We start from the raw sequence: 20,754 nt of genomic DNA, 5'->3' as shown, positions 1-20,754 counted from the left end.
GTGACATATGTTTATTGCTTTGTGTCTCTTTACTTATTTATTGCATAGTACTCTTTAAAAGCATTAAAAATCAAGTTTTTCAATGGACTTGATAGTAAAGCCCTAGAGAGTGTTTGATTTTTAAGTATATTAAATTTTGCAGCATAATGGATTAAATCTATGACAAAGTAACCTTTTATCTAGGAAAGACTGCATGGCTCAAAAAGCTATTGAGCATGTCCTAAAGCTTCGCAGTGAGTTAATCATAGGTTCTAATCCTATGGAAGATGTATTTTTCGCATATTGCTTTGTGTCTCTTCACTTATTTAATGCATAGGTCCCTTTAAGAGCAATAAAAGTCAAGTGTTTTAATAAGCTTGATAGTAACCCCTTGTTCAATCCTAATTTTTACCAGGTGTTTCATTGTTGCACAAAGTAATATAGACTCCAATCCAGTATACTTAATAATTTTTCAATTATTAATTAAGTAAATAAATAGATCTAGCCCTTAACTGGAAGCGCATATCCTCCAGGGTTATATTGCAACAAGAACACCGATTTACTTCATTACAGGGTTTTTATATCCTCCTATTACAATATTCAGATGATATGCCCACTTTACACCCCCTGACATCATCATAAGAGTCTACATTATTCCACATTATGCAAGCATATTCCAATAAAACATTCATCAGATCAGACAAAGTTTGTTCTTATGTTCTCTCTCTTCGCTTGGCAGTCAAATAGATTCCTTTATGAGATGCTCATCATCACTATATTTGATGTGTACATTTCTCTTGCCCAGAATTATACATAAATGGTCAAGCTCTTGTACACTTTTTCAGATAAACACTTTCATAGGGAGTTGTCCTTAAAGACATCTCAACTCCTTACTTCATTTAAGTGTGTACAAAGCAAAATGGCTGTGCAAAGGCCATATTGAATTTCATGAGCTGTATTCATTATAAAGCATATGTAAATATGGAATTATGTAAAATATGTTGTTTCTTATAATGTAAGCTTCTACAAATCCACCCTTAGATATACACATTTTACATGTGCTATTTCTCATCTCCATCTCTTGTATGTTTTCATTTTTAAAGTAGCCATCTAAATACAGCATAGGCTATATCTATAGAATGCATAGATAAGAAGTACCAGGATTAAGATCTCAAGAATAAAGTTTGTCAGTACATAAAATTTTAAAAAAACTTTCTCAATCCTGAAAAGCAAAAACTAGATCTAGCTATGACCATCATAAATAATTTTCAGAGTCTTTATCATAATGTACTCATTCAAATTCTTCTTTTATAGTATAAGCCTCATTTATGTAATTGACAATAATGACTTCTCCATCTGTAGTATCATTGGTCAAATAATTTCAACTGTGAATTCCAAGATTTGTATAAAAAGTTAGACAATATCCTCCAGTCTGTACAGTTAAGCAAACAATTATAGGTGATGCTGTAGTAACAGTTCATTCTGGAATGTTTTTAATTAATGGCCAACATATCTATAAAGTCCTATCATAAAGTCCAGTATCATTGTCTATAAATTTGTCGAGTTCAATAATTTAATTTTGATTATCCAAATATCCCCAATTATCATATGTAAGGATGTTAGATAGTACCAACACAATATTTCACTGAAGTATCAATCAGGGAAATTTATTTTTTATTCACTCGATCAATGTCTCTTTTAGAACTTCTGGCATCCTGCAAAAGAACTTATCACAAATTATCATGAGTTATAACATAAAATTGTAGTATTGAAAATATGTTCTGAATTAATTGGCAATAATTTGTAAGCATACTTTCCACATATATATTAAATATTATTTGGTAACAAGAAAAAAACATAAAACCCTAATACCACTGTATTAACATGTCTGAACTATATGATCTGTCTTACTATTTGTTTCACTATGGGAACACTATGGGAACACTCACTGGTAGTGTATAATCAAATGCCTCATTGTAAAAATCTACTATACATGTTATACATTCAGCTCTTTTAAAATCTTCCTTGCATTGTTCAGTACAGCAATAAACCTAAAGTTTGTACACAGTAATGATCTTATTACAATATTCTGACTCAACATTTCCTACTTGTATGGGGTGTTCTAGCATTGGAATAGTAAACATTCCTGCAGTCGTTCAAATCTGAGGTGTAGTCTACTTCATTTCATAAACTATCTTATTAAAACAAAATGGAATTTGTTCACTTACATATGGAACTAACACAATTACTAGTGGTTTTATCAAGTTGTAGTTATCAGTAACCCCTTTTTCTTCTTTACAACTTTTAATTACACAATCCTCACATGTTTTTATAGTAACTTACCGTATATACTTGAGTATAAATCGACCCGAATATAAGCCGAGGTACCTACTTTTACCCAAAAAAACTGGGAAAACTTACTGACTCGAGTATAAGCCTATTGTGGGAAATGGCAACAGCTGGTAGTGCCCCCAGTAGTAATTCCCCCTGGTTGTGCCCCCAGTAGTAATCCCCCCCTGGTAGTGCCCCCAGTGGTAATCCTCCCTTTCAGTGCCTCCAGTAGTAATCCCCCCCTGGTAGTACCCCCAGTAGTAATCCCACCTTTTAGTGCCCCCTGTAGTAATCCCCCCTTTTAGTGCCCCCTGTAGTAATCCCCCCCTGTAGTAATCCCCCCTGGTAGTGCCCCCTGTAGTAATCCCCCCTTTTAGTGCCCCCTGCAGTAATCCCCCCCTTGTAGTGCCCCCAGTAGTAATCCCCCCCTGGTAGTGCCCCTGTAGTAATCCCCCCCTGGTAGTGCCCCCTGTAGTAATCCCCCCCTGGTAGTTCCCCCAGTGGTATTCCCCCCTTTTAGTGCCCCCTGTAGTAATCGCCCCCTGATAATGCCCCCTGATAATGCCCCCTGGTAGTGCCCCCTGTAGTCATCGCCCCCTTGTAGTGCCCCCTGTAGTCATCGCCCCCTGGTAGTGCCCCCTGCAGTCATCACCCCCTGGTAGTGCCCCCTGTAGTCCCCCCCCCCTAAGTAGAGAGAGACGTGATAACAATAAAAAAAAAATAAACACTTACCTGAAACTCCCGCTCCTGGTCCCGCCGCTGTCCGCTCCTCCGGCCGCTTTGCATGGGAGAGACGTCGTCATGACGACGTGTCTCCCATCACCCACTGACAGACTCTCAGCGGCTGCTGATTACAGCAAACACATAGCTGCCGGCTCCGGCGGCTATGTGTTTGGCAGTGTGTAGCGCTGACCGAACTCCATCCGGTCAGCGCTACACTTGACTCGAGTATAAGCCGAGGGGGACTTTTTCAGCACATTTTTTGTGCTGAAAAACTCAGCTTATACTCGAGTATATACGGTATCTTAGTAATTTCAGTATATTTCAATTCAACAATGGTTCTGGCACAAATTCAACAATTAATAACATTTAATACTTTACCCATCAATGAATCATTTTGCAGAATTGGATATTCTTTTGAGTAATATCCATACACCATAGTATGCACCTTTCTTCTGGTTTAGTATAGTAATCACAAATTCACTTTTCATTCAGCTTCCTGACACCAATCATTTAACTTTTTTGTTTTTCCTGCTTAGAAAAGAGGAAGGAAAGGACTTATTAGAGTAAACCCCATCATCCATACTATTGGATGTGTACTCATACCATAAACCTCTGCTCTCCCTCTCTCCAAAAAAAAATAAGTCTCAATGTTGCAATAATCACTATTGTTTCTATCAAGCAGCTAAGAAAAATTGAAAGTTTTCTTTGTCATCAGTCTATAAGCATAAATCTATTGTAAGCAATTGTCTCCATCTGGTTGAAGAATTCTCATACATGCAACTTAGGCCCTGATTCAAAGCCGGATGTGCTTGCTCTGAATCAGTGTAGTGCCTGCTCCTTTTTGGAGCGGCCTCCTGGCCGCTCACATAGCTGTGGGTGACCACCCACAGCTATAGCAAGTGGCCAAAATGATGGTCGCGATGGTCAAGACCATCGCGACCATCAGACTTGTGATGAGACCCTGCGGTAAGGTCTCGCTGCTTTTGGCTCTATCACTAGTGATGTCAGTGGGGCCGGCCTCAGACGGTAGGCGTTCCCATGGGAACGCCTCCATCTGGGCAGCCATGCCCCCGGCAGGCCCACCAAAGGGGGCGTGCTGTCAATCACCATTGACAGCACACCCACTTTGGTGCGAGACCCTTAACGATGGCTTGGCCATCATTATTCGGGTCTCGCGCATGCACACGACAGAGCCGCCTCCGTCATGCAAATGCGCACTTGGGCACCATCGACCAGCTTGCGAGCGCTCAGCGCTCGCGAGCGGGTCTGAATCAGGCCCTTAGTCTCTATATCTCAGTCTTTATATCAACACTTTATATCAGCACTTGAGTCTGAGTCTTTTAGGCCCCTTTAAGCTCGGATCTCTCTGACCTTTTTCAATGCGAGCCGTGGATCCAGGTGTCCTTCTCAGCAAACTTTATAGCTGTATCTGTTGTCAGCATTACTTTGCCATGTCAAGGACCATCCCATTGATCTGTAAGGGAACCCGAACATAACAAAAGCTTCTCATCATAACATAGTCTCTAGGCTGTATTTCATCTTTTGTACCAAATGCTGGTATTGGTTGAATATCCTGTCGAGCTTCCCAAAGGTCTTCTTGTAGCTGCTTTGACAATTGTATAAAATATCGAATAGTCAAATCATGCTGTAATTTCAAATCAGTCTTTGGTTTAGTAACACATCTTGATTGTAGTCCAAATAACAGTTAAAAGGAGAGAGATTGAGATAAGGCTTAGGTGTGATTCTAATACTATGTAGCACCAAAGATAGGCCTTCAGACAATGCCATTCCTGTCTCCCTTGTAAGTTTAGCTAGCCTATTTTTTATAACACCATTAAGTCTAATATAACATGTGTAACTTTGATTCTATTCCCATAATTTCACTCATTTGAAAAACTTCCCCCTGTAACCTTCAATAACACTGGGTAAACTATACCTTTAATGCGATTCATATTGTCTGCTCTTTAATGTACTAACCCTTGAACACCTTCTGCAAGGGCTGGTAATAATATTTTTAATTCCACTCAAATACCCAAATACCATCTTCTCTTTTGTAAAAATGCTTTCATTTCCAAACATTGACCTCATTGTGAGAAGTATTTTCCTGATATTGTCTCAATTGATCAAATGTGATATCCTTAAACAACATCAACTGAGTTTCTATATCTGGCTCATTATATGTACTTAACATTTCCTCTTGTACTACCCTGTTAGCTAATCTGTTCCCCATGGAAATAATATCAAACTGTTTAGTATGTACCTGACAGTTAAACACTGCAACTTATTTTTGGTAAACATACGGTATTGCTTCTATCAGTTCTTTAACTGTTTGTGCATGTAAAATGAGAGTTCCCTAAGCTATGCGGTAACCCCTATACTTCCAATTGCTCTAATCAATGCTGTACAGTACATTCAGCTAATTACATTGAGTGTGGTAGCTACTACATACTCTCTCACCAAAAAAAACATCCTGTGTCTGTCTATAACAGCTCTCATCAGTAAAGAAAACCAAGTCAGAATTATCTAATTAAACTTCAGCTAGAACAGACATTGCTGAAGTTTCAATTGTTAAAAAATATTTTTATATTTCATTATTGCAAACATGTTCATTGTCTTCCTTTTTCCTCACCATCAACTATAATCCAACCATATTCCCCACTGTTGAGTATAAAGAAGATCAAATGTAGCACGATTCAAAATATGACATCTGTGATCTGTAACATTGGTAGGAGTCTAAAATACCATCTCCCATTGAGAAAGTCTGCCTGTAGGAACATGTTTAAGTTGAGCATTATTAAATATCTAAACAATAATATGTGAAACAAGTAGATGCAATTCAATTTAACAATTAATGCCACCCTTTAAGCATATAAATGTCTTCGACTTGGTGGTAAACAATGTCCTGTATATTTAAACTTATCAGTATATAGTTGGATTTTGTCCCATTAAACTTTGTACTACCTCTGCAAAAGAAACACAATTGTTTACTATCTCTTACTAAAGTCTGAAATAACTTAGGGCCTGATTCAGAGCCGAACGCTCTGACCAGAGCACTCGCTCTGAATCAGTGCCCTCCTCCATGAAAATGAAGCGGCCTCCTGGCCGCTCGCATAGCTGTGGGTGACCACCCACAGCATATGCGAGCGTCCATGATGATGGTCGCGATGGTCTTGACCATCATGACCATCAGGCTTGCGACTGAGACCCTGCGGTAGGGTCTCGCTGCCGCAAGCCCTGGAGTGATTTTGGCTCTATCAGAGCCAAAATCACTCCCACTGACATCCCTAGTGATGTCAGTGGGGCCGGCTTCAGACGGTAGGCGTTCCCATGGGAATGCCTCCGTCTGGCAGGCACGCCCCCGGCACGCCCACCAAAGGGGGCGTGCTGTCATTCAACATCGACAGCATGCCCCCTTTGGTGCGAGACCCGGAGCGATGGAGAGCCCATCGCTTGCCGGGTCTCGTGCATGCGCAGTGGGGGAACATCGACCCGCTTGCGAGCGTTCTGCGCTCGCGAGCAGGTCTGAATGACCCCCTTAGTCCTAATCCAACAGTGATCTGCTGTTACATTCCAAATCATCTGTAAGAACAAAAAAAGATTGCAGACTATTCTTCAAATATTGTAAACTGTTTGTTGGCATTTTTGGAATATTACCCCAGTCTTTTTAAAACACTATATACAGTCAGGTGCATAAATATTGGGACATTGACAGAATTTTCATATTTTGGCCTCTATTCACCACCACAATGGCTTTGAAATGAAACAAACAAGATGTGCTTTAACTGCAGACTTTCAGATTTAATTTGAGGGTAATTACATCCAAATCAGGTGAATGGTGAAGGAATTACAACGGTTTCTATATGTGCCTCCCACTTTTTAAGGGGCCAAAAGTAATGGGACAAACTAAACAATCCTAAATCAAACTTTCACTTTTTAATACTTTGTTGCAAATCCTTTGCAGGCAATTACAGCCTGAAGTCTGGAACGCATAGACATCACCAGACGCTGGGTTTCATCCCTGGTGATTCTCTGCCAGGCCTCTACTGCAAATGTCTTCAGTTCCTGCTTGTTCTTGGGGCATTTTCCCTTCAGTTTTGTCTTCATCAAGTGAAATGCATGCTCAATCGGATTCAGGTCAGGGGATTGACTTGGCCATTGCATAACATTCCACTTTTTAGCCTTAAAAAACTCTTTGGTTGCTTTTGCAGTATGCTTCGGGTCATTGTCCATCTGCACTGTGAAGCGCCGTCCAATGAGTTCTGAAGCATTTGACTGAATATGAGCATATAATATTGCCCGAAACACTTCAGAATTAATTCTGCTGCTTTTGTCAGCAGTCACATCATCAATAAATACAAGGGAACCAGTTCCATTGGCAACCATGCATGCCCACGCCATGACACTACCACCACCATGCTTCACTGATGAGGTGGTATGTTTTGGATCATGAGCAGTTCCTTCTCCATACTCTTCTCTTCCCATCACTCTGGTACAAGTTGATCTTTGTCTCATCTGTCCATAGGATGTTGTTCCAGAACTGTAATGGCTTTTTTAGATGTTGTTTGGCAAACTCTAATCTGGTCTTCCTGTTTTTGTGGCTCACCAATGGTTTACATCTTGTGGTGAACCCTCTATATTCACTCTTGTGAAGTCTACTCTTGATTGTTGACTCTGACACATATACACCTACTTCCTGGAAAGTGTTCTTGATTTGGCCAACTGTTGTGAAGGGGTTTTTCTTCACCAGGGAAATAATTCTTCTGTCATCCACCACAGTTGTTTTCCGTGATCTTCTGGGTCTTTTGGTGTTGCTGAGCTCTCCGATGCGTTCTTTCTTTTTAAGAATGTTCCAAACAGTTGATTTGGCCACACCTAATGTTTTTGCTATCACTCTGATGGGTTTGTTTTGATTTTTCAGCCTAATGATGGCTTGCTTCACTGATAGTGACAGCTCTTTGGATCTCATATTGAGAGTCGACAGCAACTGGTTCCAAATGCAAATGTCACACCTAGAATCAACTCCAGACCTTTTACCTGCTTAATTGATAATGAAATAACGAGGGAATAGCCCACACCTGTCCATGAAATAGCTTTTAAGTTGATAGTCCCATTACTTTTGGCCCCTTAAAAAGTGGGAGGCACATATAGAAACCATTGTAATTCCTACACCGTTCACCTGATTTGGATGTAATTACCCTCAAATTAAATCTGAAAGTCTGCAGTTAAAGCACATCTTGTTTGTTTCATTTCAAAGCCATTGTGGTGGTGAATAGAGGCCAAAATATTAAAATTATGTCAATGTCCCAATATTTATGCACCTGACTGTATATACTGTGTATCTACAAAAAAGTATGTCTCATAAACTTCTTTCATCAGTACCCTGGGCTCAGGTACCAGAAGAAATTAATGATGCAAGAATACAGCACAATCTCATGCTATGAAAGTGTTAAAGCATCTTATCCTCATGAAACAAAACTTTATTTTCTTTTTTTTCCCTTCAGTGAAACTCTCAGGTCTGGGAGGGGTTAACACAGAGAGTGGTAACTGACTCTGACATTCTGAGTACACAGACTGACAGTTTCTCGCTCTGAACATATTTAAAATAAAACAATTTCCATTACAGTTACATTTATCTGGATAATAGTTTACAACCTTGCTCTGTACATAGGAAGTATATAAGATCATGTTTCTGTCACTAATCTACTTTTAGTCCACTTTAAACTGCATTTTTTTCCCTAAACTCTTTTATCTAAAGATTGATAAGTTTTTTTCCCTCTCTGGAAGATGTTTCTCCTATGCCGTTTTAAAGTTAACAATTATGTTAAAAGATTGTTCTTCTGACTCTAGATTTAATTGTTACCCTATTACGTAATACATCATTCAACCTATCTATAAAAAGTCCCTTAATCAAATAAACAAAGTAGGTAATCTTTAAGATTTTCCAAAAATCTCTTATGATAATCAGCAACTGGTTCAAACATTCCTTAATTAGTCCAGTATAATGTAGCATTAAACATTTGGTATATGGTCAGTAATAATATCAAAACTATATATATCTCAAAAATCACATTTCCAATCTTTCCCTATTGGTTCAATAATGACAATGTAACAAATCTCTAAGCATCTACAGTTCTTTTGCTTTTGCAAATTCTGTCTTTGGTCTGGGAACATTCTGAACTTCTAAGCACTTCTCTTGGCAAACAATAAAATCAGCGTGCACTTTTTTTTTTCTCGCTTTCCTTGACTCATAGGCTATTTAACCATATAAGCTTTAATTTACAGTTACTCAGATAATGTGACAGTGTCTATTTACATATGTACTACTTATTTTATGTCTGATAAGACTATTTTAAAAAATGTAAGAATGTTTTTAAACATTACATACACAATCATAGGAATAGCAGCAGCAGCTGCAGCCTGCTGTGCTCGTCCCAACAGTATGTATCATGTATTTATGTAAGTAAGTGTGGCGTTTCAGGACATGATTTACGCTAGCGCGCGCACTGGTCTCTGCATTCAATTTAGATTACTCATACCAATTATTCATCACAGAACTGCACATAATCAGGATTAATTTGTTCTATGATCGCCTTTTTTCCTCCAAGCAAATACCAGCACTCATCCTGAGTTAGAGTCTGTATTACCACTTGGGACATGTCTGTCTTATGAAACACAGGCACCCATTCCACAATTCATATATTCATGATTCATATATTCTTCACTACACAACTATTAAAATACATAACCACTAAATAACTTTTTCTTCTAACCTTAGCTGTGGGTGAGCAATCCACAGTCTAAAATTATTACAGTATCCCAATACACTTAACTCTATTTTTATCAATATTACTTAAATGCAACAACAATGTAAAATCATCTCTGAGTTCAACGTTAGCTACACCCACTGGTCACTTGTTTCCTCTCACACTCACATAATATCTCGGAGTAAAGAAATATGAATATAAATACAAAAATTCTATACTCACCGAGATATGAGAGATAGGATAGCCCAGCTGCTGGCCAGAGAGCAGGTACAGCCACTTCTCTCCACTTGTTGAGGTAGTGAAGAAACGACAGGTGTAGATGTTGTAAAGAAATAGCAAGTGCTTCCAGCTGTTCAATCTTAATATTTACCAGGTGTTTTATTGCTGCATAAAGTAATATAGACTCCAATCCAGTACACTTAATAATTTGTCATTTATTAATTTATTACATAAATAGATCTAGCCTTTAACTGGGAGCGCATATCCCCCAGGGTTATAATGCAACAATAACACTGATTGACTTCATTACAAGGTTATTTTATATCCTCCTATTACAATATTCAGGTGATACGCCCACTTTATACCCACTGACATCATCATAAGATTCTACATTATTCCACATTATCCAAGCATATTCCAATATAACATTCATTAGATTAGACAAAGTTTGTTCTTATGGTCTCTCTCTATGCTTGGCAGTCAAATAGATTCCTTTATGAGATGCTCATCACCACTATATTTGGTGCATAAATTTCTCTTGCCCAGAATTATACATAAATGGTCAAGCACACTTTTTCAGATAAACACTTTCATAGGGAGTTGTACTTAAAGACATCTCAACTCTTTACTTCATTTAAGTGTGTGCAAAGCAAAATGGCTGTGCAAAGGCCATATTGAATTTCATGAGCTGTATTCATTATAAAGCATATGTAAATATGGAATTATGTAAAATATAATGTTTCTCATAATGTAAGCTTCTAGATTGTTTTTTAAGTATATTAAATTTTACAGAATAATGGCTTAATTCTATGACAAAGTTCCAAATTGTCAAAAGAAGACTGTGTGGCTCAATGTGCTAGTGTGTATGTCCTTCCGCTTTAGAGATGGGTAGTCTTAGGTTCTAATCCTATAGTAGATATTTTTTTTGCATATTGCTTTGTGTCACTTCACTTATTTAATGCATAGTACACTTTAAAAGCATTAAAAGTCAAGTGTTTCAATGGACTTGATAGTAAAACCCTATAGATTGTTTTTTAAGTATAATAAAATTTGCAGCACAATGACTTAAATCCCACCTATATAAAGGCTGCTGTCAATTGCATAGAAATATAATTACATCACTTGATCTGTTGTTACTCTCTATAGGTTAGCGCCCATATATATTTGATAGGTACTTGATAGTAAAACCCTACAGATAGTTTTTTAAGTATATTAATTTTGCAGCATAATGGATTAAATCTATGACAAAGTAATGATTGATCTAAAGAATACCGCGTGCCTCAATAGGCTAGTGTGCATGTCCTACAGCTTTACAGTGGGATAGTCATAGGTCCTAATACAATGTTAGATACATTTTTGGCATATTGCTTTGTGTTTCTTCGCTTATTTAATGCATGAGTCTCTTTAAAAGCAGTAAAAGTCAAGTGTTTTAATAAACTTCATAGTAAACCCCTACAGATTGTTTTTTAAGATTATAAAATGGCTTAAATCTAAGACAAAGTACTGATTTTTCCAAAGAAGACCACATGACTCAATGTGCTAGTGTGTATGTTTTTCAGTTTTAGAAAGGGGTAGTCTTAGGTCCTAATCCTATGGAAGATATGTTTTTTTGCAGATTGCTTTGTGTCTCTTCACTTATTTAATGCATAGTAACCTTTCAAAGCTCTAAAAGTCAAGTGTTTCAATGGAATTCATAGTAAAACCCTACATATTGTTTTTTTAAGTATATTAAAATTAGCAGAATAATGGATTAAAACTATGACAAAGTAACCATTTAGCTAAAGAAGATGGCATGGCTCAATAGTGCGCAAGTCCCACTGCTTTGCAGTGGCATAGTCATAGGTTCAAATCCTATGTTGGCTATGTCTTCTGCATAGTACTTCGTGTCTCTTCACGTCAAGTGTTTTATTAAATTTGATAGTAAAACCCTATAGATTGTGTTTTAAGTATAATCCATTTGGCAGCATAATAGATTAAATCTATGAAAAAGTAACGCTTTAACCAAAGAAGACAAGGTGGCACAGTAGGCTAGTGTGCATGTCCTCTACCTTTGCAGAGGGATAGTCATAAGTTCGAATCCAATGTTAGGTAGTTTTTATGCATATTGCTTTATGTCTCTTCACTTATTTAATGCATATGTCCCTTTAACCACTTGCCTGGCATGGACATAAGCTTCTGTCCATACCAGACAGTTCTTTATCTGTACTGGATGTAAAATTTCATCCAGACAGATAAACATGAGGGCTGTTACAGGAAGAGAATCTTCCCAAAGCTGCTGCTCTCAGAGGGACCTTCCGGTCCCTCTGCTTGTCAGCACCATCTCCCCCTCTGTCTGCTGTGCTGCTGATCACTGCTAATCGGTCAGCAAAGCAGGACCCCCTACCCAGCACCTGCAGAACTGAGCAGCCACTGGGGAAAAGTAAGTTAACTTCCCCTCTCACTACCCTTACGTACCTGGTACCTGGATCCGGTCTCAAATGCAATGTCGCAATGTTTCCGATGTTCTGATGTTGGTTCCGATTTTCCGGGTTTTTGAAAAAAGGATTATTTTTAAAACTCATTTATTTTTTTTTGATGAAACCATTTTAAATAAGTTAAAATGGATGTTCCTCACCTAATTCACTAAAAAAAAAAAAACGACCATTTTGGAGCGGTTTTTAGAAAAAATCATCAGTTATGTGGTTAAAAGCATTAAAAGTCAAGTGTTTTAATAAACTTGATAGTAACCCCTATAGAATATTCTTTAAGTATATTCAATTTTGCAGAATAATGGCTTAATTCTATGACAAGTTCTAGTTTTGTCAAAAGGAGACCGTGTGGCTCAATGTGCTAATGCTGTTTGTCTTTCAGCTTTCGAAGGGGGTAGGCTTAGGTTCTAATCATATAGCAGATATGTATTTTACATGTTGGTTTGTGTCACTTCACTTATTTAATGCATAGTACCCTTTAAAAGCATTAAAAGTCATGTGTTTCAATGGACTTGATAGTAAAACCCTATCAAATGTTTTTTAAGTGTAATAAATTTTGCAGCACAATGGCTTAAATCAATTTCAAGAACCAATTTATCAAAAAAAGACCGTGTGGCTCAATATGCTACTGTTTATGTACTTCAGCTTTATCGAGGGATAGTCTTAGTTTCTAATCCTATGGAAAATATGTTTATTGCTTTGTGTCTCTTTACTTATTTATCGCATAGGACTCTTGAAAAGCATTAAAAGTTAATTTTTTTCAATGACTTGATAGTAAAACGCTAGAGATTGTTGTTTAAGTATATTAAATTTTGCAGCATAATGGATTAAATCTATGACAAAGTAATGACTTATCTAAAGAATACAGCGTGGCTCAATAGGCTAGTGTGCGTGTCCTATAGTATTGCAGTGGGATCGCCATAGGTTCTAATCCTGTGTTAGCAATGTTTTTTGCACTTCACTTATTTAATGCATAATACCCTTTAAAAACATTAAAAGTCAAGTGTTTAAATGGACTTGATAGTAAAACCCTATAGATTGTTTTTTAAGTATATTACATTTTGCAGGATAATGGCTTAAATCTATGACAAAGTACTAATTTACCCACAGAAGACAGCGTGGCTCATTGGGCTAGTGCACATGTGTGACAGCTTTCCACTGGAATAATTATAGGTTCTAATCCTGTTAGAGGTATATTTTTTTTAATAATGCTTAGTGTCTCTTTACTTATTTAATGCATAATACCTTTTAAAAGCATTAAAAGTCATGTTTACTTTCAATGAACTTGATAGTAAAACTATGAAATTTTGAGCTGTTTGTGTTTGCTACAAGAGGAGATAACACAAAGTTTGCGCTTTTGTTGTTTTCGCTTTTGTGACCGTGTGTATGCACCATTACCCTTTAAAAGCATTAAAAGTCAAGTGTTTTAATGTACTTGATAGTATAACCCTATAGATCGGTTTTTAAGTATTCTAAATTTTGCAGCATAATGGCTTAAATCTATGACAAAATAGTTATTTTTCCAAATAACACTATGTTGTTCAATGGGCTAGTGCACAGTTCTGACAGCTTTGTAGTGGGAAAGTCATAGGTTCTAATCCTATGAGAGGTTTTTTTTCGCATATTGCTCTGTGTCCCTTCACTTATTTAATGCATAGTACTACTTAAAAGCATTAAAAGTTAAGTGTTTTAATGGACTTGATAGTAAACCATATAGATTGTTTTTTAAGTATATTGAATTTTGCAGCATAATGGCTTAAAACTATGACAAAGTACCAATTTATCCATAAAAGACCACATGGCGCAATGGACTACAGCTTTGGAGTGGTGTAGCCATAGGTTCTTATACTATTGTAGATATGTTTTTTGCATTTTGCTTTGTGTCTCTTCACTTATTTAATGCATAGTGAACTTTATAATCAGTAAAGGCAAGTGTTTTAATGGACTTGATAGTAAAACCCTACAGATTGTTTTTTAAGTAATGTATATTAAAGCATAGTGGTTTAAATTTATGACAAAATACCTCTTTATCTAAAGGAGATCATGTGGCTCAATGGGCTAGTGCACATGTCCTACAGCTTTGTAGTGGGATAGTCATGTTTGGACATGGACTGTCAGAACAGTAAGGCGCCTGAACCCAACACTCCCCTTTTGGCACCATGGGAGCCGGAAGTTAAAAATACGGGGATTATTTATTGTAAGTATAGTGCCAGAAGGAGAGTGTTGGATTCCGCCACCTTACTGTTGCGACAGTAGGAACTTCCCGAACACAACAGCGGAAGCTGGAAACTCTTGCGTTCCACGTGGGTTGAAGATGGAAAGCAGTGTGAGGTCCATACAAGCACTTCCAGTTTTGTGGAAAACCAATGATGCCGCAATCCAGAAGAAACGTGCATTCCACGGGTGGAACGCATGCGTAAAAGAGGTTACTATTTAATCTTTTCAGGGACTTTTATGAAGATTTACAGGCTGAGGAGATTATATGTAAAATCCTGAAAGGTATGAAACATCAGATATATGTTATTTAAATAGAATATGGTGAGAAAAGGGTTGATTAAGGAGATTTTTCCAAACAACCAATCACAGGAGATATAAGGATATATTAGTGAATTAGGTAGATCAGCAGACACACCTTGAGAAAGCCTCCTGGAGAGCATAAATGCATTGGTGTTGTATCAGGCAGACAGATGATATCTGCGGAGGGACTAATTCCCTCTGGCAAGCATTTTTGATGTCACAGTACCTGAACCCAAGTGGTTACTGTTGATACATGTATGCAAACTTGGGTGTAATATTTGGCACACCACATCATCTGGTACAAGGCTCTGTATACCATTTGTATGTTTATGTTATTTTAAAAAAAAATTATCTGAATAAATAGTACTTCACTATTCTGTATATGCCCTTCTCCATGTTTTATATGTTACAAGTGGAGGAACATTGAAAATATACTTGTTGGAACAAAAGGATTGCTATTCCTGGATATACCAGTTGGTAATAAGGTATTTTTCCAACAGAAAATACTTAAGTGTTTTGGAATTGGATTAAGTGAATTTTAGATCACGGAAATACACCAGGGAGCACATTTGACTGCAAGTACTTTATTATATACAAATTGAATTGTGGAAGTGAAAGTGACCACTTCAGCAGTTGTACTGCTGCACCATTGTTTAAAGCGCTGTTTTTCTATATATTATTTTTGTAGCAATAGTCATGTGACTTAATGAACTTGATACTGCAACCTCATAGATTGTTTCCATTTTAGTTAATTGAATATTGCAGCATAGAACTTCACAATTATGTCTAAATGTCTCACTGGACTAAGTAGAGCAGGTGGATCAGATGGTTAATGCCCAAAAACTCTTGGAGGATGTCATTGATCAGGTATTCAAACACTGCCAGGGCATTGGATAAGCTGAACGGCATGACCAGGTACTCATAATGTCCTGAGTGAGTACTGAAGGCCATCTTCCAGTCGTCCGCACTCTTGATTCGAATTAAGTTGTATGCCCCTCGAAGGTCAATTTTGGATAATGTTAGCCTGACGCAGCTGGTCGAAAAGAACCGGGATGAGACATGAAGGATATGAATTCTTTACAGTAATGTTATTAAGACCTCGATAGTTAATACACGGACAAAGGGCACCATCCTTCTTTCTCACAAAGAAAAATATAGCTCCCACTGGTGACTTAGAGGGGTGGATGAACCCTTTATAGCCAAAGCATCCTTGATGTACTCTCTCATTGCTTTTTCCTCCAGCACTGAAAGGGAATACAACTGACATTTGGGTAATTTAGCACCTGGAATCAAGTTGATGGCACAGTCATAGGGCCAATGTGGAGGAAGGACATCCGCAAGTTTTTTAGAAAACACATCCGCATAATCACGGTACTGGAGTGGAATGGCTGAAGAAACTTCGGCAACCGCAGGTTGTACTGACCGAACTGGAATGGCCAAGCAATGAGTTTGATAGGCATGACTCCATCTGATTATCTCTCCAGACTGCCAATCAATAATGGGATTATGATCCCTAAACCACAGAAGACCAAGAACGACAGGAGCCAAGGGACAATGGAAGAGATAAAAAGACAAAGGCCCTCATTCAGAGCCACTCGCAAACAGCAGTACGCTCGTTGCGTTCCGATGTTGAATAACCGCGCATGCGTCGGTGTAACACTGCGCATGTGCGTACGGCAGATTGCGAGCTTTTTTGGTCTCGTTCGTCAAATAGCGTACAGGAAGTGACGTGTCAAATGTGATTGACAGAACAGGGCGTTTTTGGGTATTGACGGGGGTGGAGATGGAAAAACGCAGGCGTGGCGAGGCGTTTTTGGGGCGTACATACATTAGCAGATGCGAGCGTAAAATGTGTTCGGACTGACTCATACGTCACTGGATGATCCTCTTTCCCTTCAAAATGCTCGCACAGCTTAGGGTCTGGATTACTCGACCACATTGGCGATGGCCTTCTCCTCCGTCCCGGGACTCCACGATGTTGTTGCAATTAATCGCGGGAGGGCTGAAAAGCAATTAGTGTTGGATTGAAAACCGGCTTGGTATGTGTTTTGAAATCAGTTTTTTGGGATAGCACAAAACCGTACGCAGGTGGAAATCAGAGCTGCTAATGTCAGGATGACACAATCAATTTGCGTACATTTGTGGGGGTTTATTTTGCCCTCAATTTGGTGGTTAGGGCCTATTGTAACAATAATGTCATCATGTTTTAATTTTCTCACCATTTTATTTTTGCCTCTTGAATTTGCCTCGTTATATGAATTTTTAAACGTTCCTTAAAGAGCCCTTTTTTTTTAATAATTTTTTTTTTTTTTTTGGCAATTTTTTGCCTTTTGGTCCAGGATTAAATGTAACCCATTTGTACAATAATTTCACAATCCAATGTCAGATTTTTGGTGTCAATTTATTGGTCAAACAAAAATTAAATTAATAAAAAATTTGGGGACATCTTTTTTTGGCAAAGATCTGTCCCAAAATCCAACAAATTGGCCCAACATAACTGTTGACATAAACATACAACAAAAAATTAAAAACATTTCACAAGAAAGGAGAGGGAAGTTTTGACCAGAAAGGAATATGAGCCAAGCACAGAAGGATTGTGGGAAAAGTCGCCATTGCTGTCACCGTTTTTTCACCCGTTTGGATGGGGGAGGGAGGGTGCCAGACCGGGTCCGGGATGTCATCGGGCTGGCCTGTCCAGAGGCAGATGTTGTGGCCTCTGCACTAGGCACAGGGCTAGGCACATTTGGAGGATTGGCTGATGTTGTGCCAGAGGTGGAGGATCCTGATGTTCCGGCAGGAAGGGAGGTCGGCTCCACCATGTGCTGGCGAACGAGCTGCTCCAGGGCATTGGCGATGCGGATGTTGGCCCTGGTATTTTCTGCCAGGGCCTGACCAATGGTCACGTTGGCCGCAGCATTTTGCTCCAGGGCCTCAGCCACCCGTACCAGACTGGAGTCCATCCTCTGCAGAATCTCCGTATGGAAATCCGATTTGAAATTGAGTTCTGTGAGGAGGGACACTGCCTGCGAGGGGGATTGCCCTGGACTGGCTTCTGCAGGGTCCTCAGCCGGATGTACTGGTTCATCCCCTGCAGAGCCTGCAGAAATTCTGCGGCCAAGGCTCCCCTCTGGAGCAGACTCATCCGCCTGTGTCTCTGTTAGGAAAAAAGAGAAAAGACTCACATTAGAATCTACATATTGGCACAATAACATTTCAGAGTTGGTGACATCAAAAGATTTACCTGGGACAACATGAGGAGCCGCAAAGTCTGGCATGTCCGTATCCATGTTGGACACGCCAAACACCTCCACAGGCTACACACACCCCTGTGCCAGCTCTTCTAAATCCGTCAACTCCAATGACACAGGGGTGGGACCCCCACCTGTCCCCCTTGCATGCCTAGCCCTGTCCGCGAGTTTTTGCTTTAGGCGATATTTGAAGTCGCCCCATCTGTGGGAAAAAATGGAAGCCATTATCCTTTTGTTTAAAATGGTGTTTGTTTTTTGGGGGGGCAAGTGTTTACTTACCGCCGTTTGACATCCCGAGCTAGATGGACATAATCACCCACCCTATTGACAGCAACGGCTACCTCTTCCCACATTCTCCCCTTCTGGCTTAGACTCATATTCCTGTCTGCCTGTGGCAGGATGTCCACACACTTCTGTATCAAAACCTCCATCTCCTTTCTTGTGAAATGTGGCTGCCTTTTTTTTTTGGCAGCTTTGGCCGGAATACTTGGCCCAGCAGCCTCTTCCATGTCATCCTCTTCACCTATTTGTGTAAATATTCAGATTTCACAAATTCACAACTTGCCCAATCTTATGTTTCAAATTAATCATTGATACAAAATGCATGAAAGACTTACCGCCTGACTCTTGGACATTGTTTCCCTGGTCTGTCGCCATGTCTGTGGTCCAAACAAGAAATACACCAGAATTTTAATGTGTTTTCGTGACGTATTTATACATGCGTCCTTATTTTGCGGCCGCATCATTGATTGTGCGTTCCTATGATCCCTCCTTAATTTGTGCGGGAAACGAAACACTATTTATGGCTTGGTGTGTCTCGAGTCGAGGTGGCGTTTTTGGATTGTTGGAGGTTACCTTGGCTGGAGTTTCTTGTTTATGGATAAAGGAGTTGGCGTTTGGAGTTTATTTTGTTTACTAGATTTGGGTTTTTATTTTCCGTTCTCTTTTTTGGTTTTTATTTTTTTGGCCTCGTTTCTTGATTTGGTAAGTTTTGTGAAGTCTAACTTTTGATCAATTGTTGTCTCATTGTGTTTCTTATTGTTTTTAATTTTTGGATCCATAATTTCATATATTTTAGCTTTCTATTAATTTCGGACCCAAAGACCTTTTGATTTGGACTCTTATATATTTGCTCTTGGTAAGTCCATTTTTTTTCTTGTATTTGTGAACTAATTAGCGCATTTTTCTCAGTTTGTATAGTGACTTGTATTTGCGAACTAATTAGCGCATTTTTACTACTTACTATTTTGACTTGTATTTGCCAACTAATTAGCACATTTTTACTACTTACTATTGTGACTTGTATTTGCCAACTAATTAGCACATTTTTACTACTTACTATTGTGACTTGTATTTGCAAACTAATTAGCGCATTTTTACTACTTACTATTGTGACTTGTATTTGCGAACTAATTAGCACATTTTTAAATGCTTATTAATCCTGTAAAATTTTTTGTGGTTGCCCTTTCGCTTTTTTGGCAAACATTTCAACCCATTTTGATGTACTGTGTGCAATGTCGTTTTGCTCTTTTGCCAAATGTGTGTTTCGCATATTTTAAGTTTTGTCTAGCACAAAATTTAGAAACAAAAATGCACAGAGTGAAATTTGTCAAATTATTTTTGTGATTAATTTCAGTTTGGACGTATCATGACAATACCCCGGCATGTAAGCAGCAATGGATGGTATCATCAAGCTAAGTTGTTTTTAATTTTCTTTTGTGGTGGGTCCAAAGCCTTACATTCCAATCTTGCCATTTCAGGTTGATCTTGGGCGGATTGTTCTGGCCATGCTCCCGGAAGCCGACCAACCTCAATCTCGTCCCAAGCGTAGGCATCGTAGGCGTGCAAGGCCCCAGATATTTCGAACACGTGTCACCCTTTTTGGAATGCCCGATGATGAGGTTTTAAGACGCTACCGTCTTCCTCCCAAAATCATCATAGACACTCTCTCATTAATAGAGAGTGATCTTGAGCGGCAAATTGACAGTCCTACAGCAATACCACCACTTACGCAATTTATGGCGGTGTTACATTTCTGTGCCTCAGGATCGTTTCAAACAACGGTGGGAATAGTGGCGGGCATCTCACAATCCTCCTTTTCCCGGATCCTGAGGGCAGTGATGGAGGCACTTTTCAAGCACCTCCATCATTTTATTCAAATGCCTTTGGATATGGGTGCCCTTAGTGTGGCCAAGGCCAATTTTTACCAAATAGCTGGCTTCCCACACATCATAGGGGTTGTGGATGGTACTTACATACCACTTCAGCCTCCAGCACGGCTGGAGGCCATATTTCGAAACAGGAAACACTATCACTCCCTGAATGTAATGGTGGTATGTGATGCCTCCCTCCAGATCCTGTCCCTGAATGCAAAATTACCAGGAAGTGCACATGACTCCTTCGTCATCCGGCAATCAGGGATATGGCACAAATTAACCAACCTACAAGCTGGTGATGCGTGGCTTCTGGGTAAGTGGAGACCTTTAGTACATAACAATGTTAAGC

Source organism: Taudactylus pleione, unplaced genomic scaffold (genome assembly GCF_031769625.1).
Source record: "Taudactylus pleione unplaced genomic scaffold, aTauple2 ptg000755l, whole genome shotgun sequence".
Lineage (NCBI taxonomy): Eukaryota > Metazoa > Chordata > Amphibia > Anura > Myobatrachidae > Taudactylus > Taudactylus pleione.
This window is presented reverse-complemented; position numbering follows the sequence as displayed.